Here is a 10469-nt window from a genome sequence, read left to right on the forward strand (position 1 = left end):
TTAAATCATATTATTATAAAATTACATAAAAATTTATATTTAGTTTTTAAAACAATTGTAAAAATATTTTTTTTTATTTTTAATATATAAATTTTCAAAATATATTTTATTATATAAAATTTCAAATTTATTTTTGCTGTGTGAAAATTAATTCTTCTTTTAATTAAAATATAATTTATTTATTAATTATATAATGTTAATATTAGAAGATAAATAAGAATATTAAAACATAACTAAACCTAAAAATCATAATCGACTGATTTTAATACATATATAAAAATATAATGAATTTAAAAAGTTTGTTAAATTTTGAAATTAAATAAAATTACAATCAAATACTTATTTAATCTAATATTATATTTAAATAATTTAATATAATTATTAAGTATAAAAACTATATGTTTTCATTAATAGTTAAATTAAAAATTTATATAGAATAATAATTAATAAATTTTTATATTTTGAAATATTATTGGCAATTTAAATTAAAATAAATATTATATTTTATTTTTATTTATACATATACTTGCTTATTAAATATTTATCAATAATTCTTGAATATGTTACATTTATATATATTTATCTTTAAATATTGCTATTTTTACTATTCTAATATTTTTAATTATAAAATTTAAAGATTTATATTAATATATTTTATTTTCATATATTATTAACTTAAATCTTAATTATGATATTCAATATTAATTTGATTTATACTTTATATTTTTTTTTTTAGCTTAATTATACTTATTTTAATGGTTTTAAAATAAAATAAACAAAATTTTTTCATATATGAAAATATTTTTTTTCTTAAGATCTATTTTCTTAAATAATATTTTAAAATTTCTATATTTTTTATAAATTAATTATTTCTCACCTTAATTTTCAGTCTTTTTTATATTTTAAATAAAGATTATTTAATAAAAAAGATTTTATTTCTTTATATAAAAGAAAAATGTATATATCTATCAAGACTATACTTTTTATATATTTAAAAAAATGTTAATAAAATAATTTTTTTTCTGTATTTTTATTTTTTTATATTAACTAACTGCTTTAATTTCATTTTTAATTTACTAATTTATAATTTCTCAGATTTTACTTCAGATATTTATTTGTATTGTCAGAAACATGTAAAAAAAATTTTTCATCTTCTTTTTGTAACTAATTTAATCTTATATCAATTTTATTACTTATTTAAGTTAAATTCTATTATCAAAACAATTTTTACACTCTTAATAAAACTTTAATGATAAATCAATTCATAAATTAAGCTTCTTATTTTAAGTCAGTCGTTAAAAGATCTTCAATAATTAGATAGTTACAATTTTAGGTTATTCATTGTATATTTTTTCTAAAATTTTATTATGTGAACTGCTTTGGGGGAGCACATCCTTATGCTGATATAAAAATCGGTTATAGATTTGTGTTTTAAAGTCTTCTTGGAATTGGGGATTTTTGTACTCTATTATTTTAGATTTGGATATATCCAATTTATTAGATAGTGAAATTATATTATTAGAGTGGCCTACTCTTTTATTTTAATAATTTTGTTTAGAAATATTTTGTAAACAAAAAGATAACAACAAATAGAAAAAAAATTAACATACTTTTATTTGTAAGTCTATAAAAATTAATAGTGAGATAAATTAATTTTTAATTTTATTTATTATTGAATTGTACCGAAATAATGAAATGGAGCCTTATGCCTTTTCATGCCATCCATTCAGATTTTTTTCTCATGCTTCATTAGAACTGCGATTGTAAGTAATATTATATAAAGGGAGACGTCTTATAATCCCTTTACATTTTTATCATTTTGTGCAAGTAGTAGTGCAGCCTCAGAATAGTGATACTTCATATTTGATTTATTAACATATACTGATTAGAAGTTTCTAGAAGGTAATTTCTTATTATTTTTCTTAGAAATTCAAGTAAAATTTAGTATAGGCATTTAGAGAATTATAAAAAATAAAAACAAGATAATAATTTTAAACATTATTAAATTATAAGTTTTAAATTATTTGAAAAATAAAAATTGAAATAAAACTGGTTTTATATATTTTTTTGTATTAATAATAGATCAACGGCAAAAAATTTAGCGAGTTTTTTTAATGGTTTGAATAAATATTTATCTTAAAAAAGTTTTTTTATAAATAATAAAAAAACAATATAATAAAGAATAATAAAAAGTAAAAAATATATTTAATTAATATATTTTCACAAAAAAATGAAATAATATTAAACAAAATATACTAAATTAAAAGTATTGTAGAAATTTTTAAAAATAAATTAAAAATAGCCAAATTAGATAAAATAAATAGAAATGAGTATAATTTTTTTTAAAAAATAATCTTTTAAAAAAAATTATGACTATATTTATTTATATTATTATATAATTATTTATTTTACACTTTATATAATATTTCATAAAAAATAAAATATTGTTTTTGATTTATTATATATTTTTTTTAAATACATCATGCAATTTTTAATTTATTTTTATGTAAAAGAAATTAAAATATTTTATTTAATATAAATAATTATTCAAACTATAAAATAAAACATTATATCTTAAACATATTAGAATTAAGCTTAATTTAATTAATAAAAATCATCAAAAAAAAATGTATATATAATCAAAAATTATAAATAATTGTCATAAATAGTTTATTTATAAAAAATTAATATTTATAAATATAATAATCATGTATATTTTGCTAAATCTATTAATCTTAAATAAAATATAATTTAGATAAACATTTATAATTTAATCAGATAATTTTTTTCCTTTAAATTAATGATAAAAAAAAGTATAGAAATTAATTTTTCTATAAACATTTCAAGTTCAGAAAGCTAAGAATAAGTTTTTTATCCATCAGTAAATAATAATTAGTATTTTATATAAAAGCTTCTATAATAAGAAAAATTATTATAGCTATTTTATATGCAATAGGTATAAATATACTTATTTCTAACTACAAAAGAGTGAGCCTAAAAAGTTAAAAAAGAATTATTTCCATAAAGGCGTAAACTACAGTTGCAATGTTATGTTTCCATTTATAAGCATGTATAATTAATTTATCTATTGAAAGTTTAGGAATTTTTTTATATTTTAAAAATATTTAACTATTAAGCAAATATGATTAATTAAAAACTAAATACACTTTCGTATCAAAAATCCTTATTAATGAAGTTATTTTTTATTTAAGATTTTAGATTTTTAGTTAAATTCATCTAATCATAATATTTTTTATTTTTTTAGATTTTTTTCTTCTTTAATGATTTATTGTAAAAAAAAAAGCATTAGAGTAAATTTTTAAATATATAATATTATATGATTTTTAATTATAATTTAAGTTTTTATCATGATAATTTATTAAGAATTAATATATATTAAAGAAATTCATTTTATTATTTTTGTTTTAATTTAAGTATAAAAACTAAAATATTTATTAAGATATAATTAATTAAAAAAAAATTATTTAATATATATTATAAATTATATGTGTATTTTTTTTTAATAAAATTTTCTATTAATTTATGTATAATTAATAAAATTAGATATATATTTCTATTTATTTAAATTAAGATTGTATGTAAATATTGTATAAATTCTTATATTTTGTATAAATAAATATGAAATATAATATATTTTAAATGAAAGAGATATTTAAAATAAAATCATATAATAAATATAAAAAATTGAAATAAACAGCTATAAATATATTTTTAAATATTTTATGAAGAATATTTAGAAAATTAAAAATAAATGAAAATGTATTAAAATAAAAAAAATTAAATAAAAGAAAAGAAAATAAAGTAATTAATAAAAAGCATATAAAATTTAGAAAATTAAAAATAAAATGAAAATGTATTATAATAAAAAAAATTATATATATAAATATATAATTATATAAGATATTATTTATTAAATTATATTATTTTATATATTTTATATATATTTATTATATATTATTATTTCTTACTATATATTTTATATAATTTAAATATTTTATTTTTAATATATTTCTTAAATTCATTTTTTTTAAACATTTAATTAATTTCTATAAATTTATTTTTTTATATGTAATTTATTTTTCTATTAATTATCTAAATTTATTTTTTATATATATATTATAAAAACTAATTATATACAATTTAAATTTATTATAAAATTTAAATATAATATATTAATATGAATTTTTTCTTATTTTACATTTATAGTTTTTTTATTTTCTTAATGAAAGCTCTCTTTATAATTATTTTATTTTAAAATATTTAATTTTTTTTATTTTATATATAATATATAAATATTTGTTAATTTTTAAATATATAATTTTTTATATATTAATATTTTTTTTTTTATTATATACAATATTTTTATTTTTATTATATACATAAATTTAATATTATATTTTTAATATATTAAATATTATTAATTTAAATTTAAATTTATTTCATTTAAAATAATTTTACAATTATTATAAATAAAAATAATAATAAAAGTTATATATATAATATAAATAAAAAACTTAATTTATAATATTCATAATATATTCTTTTATTATTGAATATAGTAAAAAATATAAAATTTAAAAATTAATTGATTTTTCAAACTATTGAATGTATATAAAATATATTTAAATTATTTTAAAATTATAAATAATATAAATATTTATTTCAATTTATATAGATTTCAAATAATTTAATTATAATTATTCTTTAAAATAATTTATTAATATTATATTATGCATTATATAAAAAATACATAATATATATTATATGCTAATATTTCAAAATTAATCTTATATTCACTTATTATAAAAATTTAAAAAATATTAGAAAGTCATTTATCTTATACATAAAACTAAAAAATCTATTAATGGAATATCTAAATTTTTGCCTTTTTTTAAAAAAAAAATATAAACAGTTTTTAAATAAAAAATTATTTTAATTATCAATAATCAAATTAAATAAGTTTTATATTTAATAAAACTAATAAAAAAAATAAAGAAAAAATTAAAACTTTTTTTGTATTTTCATTGAAAGTTGGAATAAATTATTATATTATATTAAAATAAAAGTATTATTTTTTAACATTTTTTTCAAAAACAATCAACTTAAAAAAGGTGAGAAAAAACAGATTGAGTTCTTTTTTTTATTGAGCTTTTAAAAATATAAAACTCTGTTAATTATATGAAAAAGTAAAAAATTTTATTTGATATTGAATAAATTTCTGAAGAATTTTTAAAATATATAATTATTTTTGAAATTAAGAGGAAAACTATTAAATAACGTGACAATATTTTTAATTAAAAAAATTAATATAAAACGATTAATTTTGAAATTAAATAACTTTAATATTTAAATTTATTATATTATTATAGTTATCATATTATTGCTAAAATAGTATATAAAAATAAATTAATAAGGCCATTTTTAATAAATATTTTTAGTATTCAATAAAATTAAGTTTTTAATTAATCCTAATTTCGACAATAATATAATTGTATTTTGATATAGTTCAACTTTTACGATTTACTTCCGCAAAAAATAAAAATATATAAATTTCTTCTTATTGTCTAATAAACTAATGCAATTTTTTTATATTCTATTTCTTTTTAATATAACAAAAATTTAAAGTTATTTTTTAAAAAGATTTGTTAAGCCAGATTTTTACTAAATTTTTATAAAAAACTATCAAAATTTATAGAACAAAAAAATATAAAAACACAAATTGCAATTTTTCTTGATAATGATGCTTCATCACAATTCAAAACATAGGTTAAATAGACAAATTTAATGTTTTTTTATTTTTAAAATAGTATATTTACGATTATGAAAAATTTAACTGAGATTTGGAATTTAATACGCCATATTCCCACTGATATATAAATTATTTGGTTTAATTAATTAAAAATTAAGAAATAAAATCAAATAATAATTGAAATGAACTAATAAATAAATGAGAAAACTATATAATTTATTATATTGAAATTAAAGTAATAAGAAACTTTATATTCATTTTTATCATCAGATGGTATATAATTTTAAATTAAAGAATACAAAAATAATATGTTTTAGATATAAAATGATACAAACTCAAAAATAATTAACATTAATTGATTTAATGCTTTTATTTATAATAATTAATTTAAATAATATTTTAGTTAAATATATCATATTATTTATTATTTTTAACTTTATTAATCTTATAATCATTTATATAAATAATTTAATTAATTATTTATCAATTAGTTTAAATAATACATTTTAAATTTGTTATTTTTTGATTGTTTAATATTATTTAGTTGTTTGAAAACAATTTTTACCAGTTTTTTTGGTCAAGTTTTAAAATGTCTTAAAATCAGATACCATCAATTTTTTTTTAATTTTAAAATTTCATATAATTTTCGTAAAAAAAAAATTATTATAATTTTTAGACGCATTTTAAAAATTATAAAATTTTAAATAAACAATATAAAGTGAAGAGAAACCACGCAAAAAATTTTCATCAACTCTCCCTTCCTTTCTATATCTGTTTAAAATAAACTTAAAAAACTTTAAATTAAAATTTTCATCAAAAAAAGTGCAAAGATAAAACCAAAAAAATAGATAGCTTAGATGGCTCTATTATAATATATAAAAAGTATTACTTAAAGGCACTATGAAAAAAATACAATAAAAGTATTAGTACTCATGAACTAAAAGTATAAATTAATGTAATTTTTTGTATATTTGATGAAACAATGAATGGGCCCAATAAAATTTAATTTATTAAAAGAAATTATAAATTTATGAAAATTAATGAAAATTCTAAAAATTTAGCTTAGCTCATCAAATTAAAAATCCACTTTAATCTTAGTTTTTATAATAATAATTTTTTAAATATTTTACTAAATATGTATTTTATAATATGAGTAAGAATTATAAACATGTTAATCTTATTCACAAATTTATAAAATAATTATTTGATAATGAGGACGAATATGCAAAAAGAAATCTTTGTTATAGAAAAAAAAAAATCAAAGTAATTAATAAAACAAGCAGAAAAAATATTGAAGTAAATAAAATATGTTTAAAATGAATAATCACAGCAGAAAATTTTATTATAAAAAACTTTCATGTATATAATCATTTTTAAATATAATAGATTAATAGATAATTATCTATTAAAGTACTTTCATTCCTTATTTTTTAATTTTTATTACTTTTCAATTTTTAGTATAAAAAGATATTATAAGTTTAAAAAATAAATAAATTTCTATTTAAAAAGTAAAATAATAAATTTTTAGAAAATATAATATAAATTTATATGAATATTTTTAATATATATTTTATTTAATATATATCTTATAATTATTTTATTTTACTTTTAAAAAATAACTTTTAAAATTAAAAATATATTTTAAAGTATTTTTTTAACTAATAATTTACTAAATTTATTCACAAAATGGAATAAGATAATATGGAGGATTAACTAAGTTTAATAAGAAATGAATATGAATAATATCGAAGATTTTAATTGGATTTGGAATTTGTAAATATGCTTGCAAATCCATACTATATAAAAAGTATTTATATAGAATATATATTAAGAAATTATTTATTTATTTTTTAAAAATTTTAATAAGAGTTATATAATAATGGATGTTTTAAAGATTATAGATTTATAAATTATTTAAAATATTTATTATATTTTAAATAACCTGAATACTATAAATTTGTAAAGTAAAAATATTTATATATTTTTAAAAACAAATAAATATATTAGGTATCATATAGGAGTAAAAATGATAGATTTATTACAAGATGAATAATTTATAAATTAATTATGCGATTAGAATAATGAAGCAATATTGCAAAATTAAATTTCAATTCATAAATACTTTTTTAGATATTATAATATCATAAATAAATTAATAATAATAATAATAATAATAATAATAATAATAATAATAATATAAATTAATTTTGAATAAAATTATTTTATATATTTATTACTTAATCAAAAAAAATATATAATTTTATTTATTTATAAATAAATATATTTAATAATATTTAAAGTAATTTTTTTATATATATATAATTTATATAAACATAATCTGAATTTTAATAATTTTTTTTTTTATTATATCATATTTTACTTTTAAATTTTTATTAAAATTATTGTTTAATTTTTTATATTCTTTTATTTATTAATTTTAAAATAAATTACACAATAATAAAAAATAATAATATATTAATTTTATTTTTATAAATTTAATTATATAATTAAAAAATTTAGAGTTTAACAAACAATTTATTTAGTACATATATAATTTATTTTATATAAAAAATTTAATTTTTTAATTTAAAATTTTTTTTTTTTTAAATTATTATTATATTATTAAAAAAAATATTTTATTTTTTTCTATAATTATATATTGTTAAATATTTTTTTTTTAAAAAAACATGTCAAAGTTATTAAAAAATAAATTTAAAAAATTTTAAATTATAATTTGACATTATTTTAAAAATGAAAATTAGAGAAAATTTTAAAAATAATGGAAGTCAAATAAAATGAAAATAGTGTAAATTTTCTACACCATCATATTAAATATATAAATATATTGTGAATATTTAAAGAGATATAATTAATACATTATAGAATAAGAAAATATTTATGCAGGTATATTTGCTATAAAAATTAATTTAATGTATTTATTACAGGTAAAATAATCAGTAAATAACAAGATAAAATATTAAACTTTAAACCAAATAAAATTATTTATTTTATTTAAGTAAATAAATAATAAAGTTCTAGAGTTATTTAATAAATTAAAATTTTAAAATAGTTATTTTAAAAATAAAATATAATTTTTTTAAAATAAAAAAATTATTTTAAAAAATCTAAATAATTCTCATTTTAAAATATTTATATAATATCTATTAAAATAAAAAATATTAAATGTAAATAAAATTAATAAAACAATATGTATTTTACAAAAAAAAATAATTCATATATTTATTATTTTATGAAGAGTTAAAATAAACATATTTTAATAAATAATTATAAATAATATATATATATATATATATATATAATTTTTTTTATATCTTTTCTTAAATATTTAATTAAATAAATGATAAATTAATAGTTTTGCTTTTTTATTAAATCATAATAAAATTAGTAGAAAGGAGATTAATTTTTATACTATTAAGTTTTTTTTAAAAAAAATATTAATATATTGTAATTTATTTTAATAATAAGAAATATATTAATTAAATTAAATAAAATTTAAATTATTTATAATATTTAATATTTTACATTCATATAATTAATTAAGATATATATCAAAAATTTAATTTTTTTAAAATAAAATGCTAACATCTAATGAACTTATGGTGAAGTTTAATTTTTATTAGTTTTTATTAAATTATAAGTTAATATGTGAAAGCTAATAATAGTAATTGTATTAAATTTAAATTATTATTTCAATATTTGGAATAATTTTTTTTTTTATATAATTAAAGCAAATAATTATAAAAATAAATTAAGAATAGAAAATATAAATTTTATAATTAAAATTATTTTTATTTAAAAAAATCTTAAAATGTATATATTAAATTATGGAATAAATACTTAAAATAATTTCTTAAAAATAATGTAAATAAAATTATTAACAACTAATTTATTTTAATTTTAATATTATTGTAATATTAATGATATTGCAAATTTTAATTATATTAATAATTAAAATTAAATATTAATTTAGATTATATTGATAATCGAAATAATATTGAGTCTATTTATGAAATCAAGAAAATGAAGAACGTAAACATAATATTATATAAAATAATTATTATTTTTTTTATAAATAAATATAAATTTTTAATAGACTTATTTTATAGATTATTGAGTTTTAAAAATATATAAATTATTATTGCAATTTAATAAAATGATTTCGAAATAAAAAAAAAGTTATGATAATTATATTAAAGTCAGAATTATAAAATAAGAAAATTTATATTTAAAATAAAAAACAAAGATAATACCTTCCTTCTAAATAATTAAAAAGTAAGAAATTAATATATAATCAAATTTTATCAATTTTATAAAATCTTTATAAAACTTTTATATAATATAAAATAAAATAAATATTTATTTAAAAATAATATCTTTTAATATTAATTTATTTTTTATGATTTTTATGAATGAAATTAATTTAATATAATATAAAAAAAATTTAATTTTTTTAAATAATTTCTTATTTAAATTAAAATTAATTAATTTTATTTATATATTTTTAATATAGAGAAAATATCAAATTAAGGTATTTATAAGAAAAATCTAAATTTTTTTAAATAATAATTATTTAATATTATAAAAAAAAAATATATATAATATAAACTAAATTGAGTAAATGTGAAAAAAATTAAAAAAATAAATAATTAAAAATAATGATTATTATATTATTAGTAAA

The 10469-nt window shown here is 11.7% G+C and overlaps 22 annotated features.

Annotated features, from left to right (window-relative positions):
• The first annotated feature begins 72 nt into the window (after nt 1-72).
• Nucleotides 73-135: a microsatellite.
• Nucleotides 136-2623: 2488 nt separating this feature from the next.
• Nucleotides 2624-2657: a microsatellite.
• A 1125-nt stretch (nt 2658-3782) lies between these two features.
• Nucleotides 3783-3822: a microsatellite.
• A 38-nt stretch (nt 3823-3860) lies between these two features.
• Nucleotides 3861-3919: a microsatellite.
• Nucleotides 3893-4019: a microsatellite.
• Nucleotides 3922-3997: a microsatellite.
• Nucleotides 3922-4020: a microsatellite.
• Nucleotides 3937-4032: a microsatellite.
• Nucleotides 3948-4004: a microsatellite.
• Nucleotides 4033-4064: 32 nt separating the features above from the next.
• Nucleotides 4065-4111: a microsatellite.
• A 41-nt stretch (nt 4112-4152) lies between these two features.
• Nucleotides 4153-4193: a microsatellite.
• A 130-nt stretch (nt 4194-4323) lies between these two features.
• Nucleotides 4324-4361: a microsatellite.
• Nucleotides 4340-4401: a microsatellite.
• Nucleotides 4402-4469: a microsatellite.
• A 29-nt stretch (nt 4470-4498) lies between these two features.
• Nucleotides 4499-4549: a microsatellite.
• A 2721-nt stretch (nt 4550-7270) lies between these two features.
• Nucleotides 7271-7316: a microsatellite.
• Nucleotides 7317-7327: 11 nt separating this feature from the next.
• Nucleotides 7328-7360: a microsatellite.
• Nucleotides 7361-7923: 563 nt separating this feature from the next.
• Nucleotides 7924-7967: a microsatellite.
• Nucleotides 7968-8358: 391 nt separating this feature from the next.
• Nucleotides 8359-8437: a microsatellite.
• Nucleotides 8438-8834: 397 nt separating this feature from the next.
• Nucleotides 8835-8905: a microsatellite.
• Nucleotides 8841-8893: a microsatellite.
• A 159-nt stretch (nt 8906-9064) lies between the features above and the next one.
• Nucleotides 9065-9089: a microsatellite.
• The last annotated feature ends 1380 nt before the right edge of the window (nt 9090-10469 follow it).

Source organism: Ichthyophthirius multifiliis (assembly GCF_000220395.1).
Source record: "Ichthyophthirius multifiliis unplaced genomic scaffold scaff_1120509250277, whole genome shotgun sequence".
Lineage (NCBI taxonomy): Eukaryota > Ciliophora > Oligohymenophorea > Hymenostomatida > Ichthyophthirius > Ichthyophthirius multifiliis.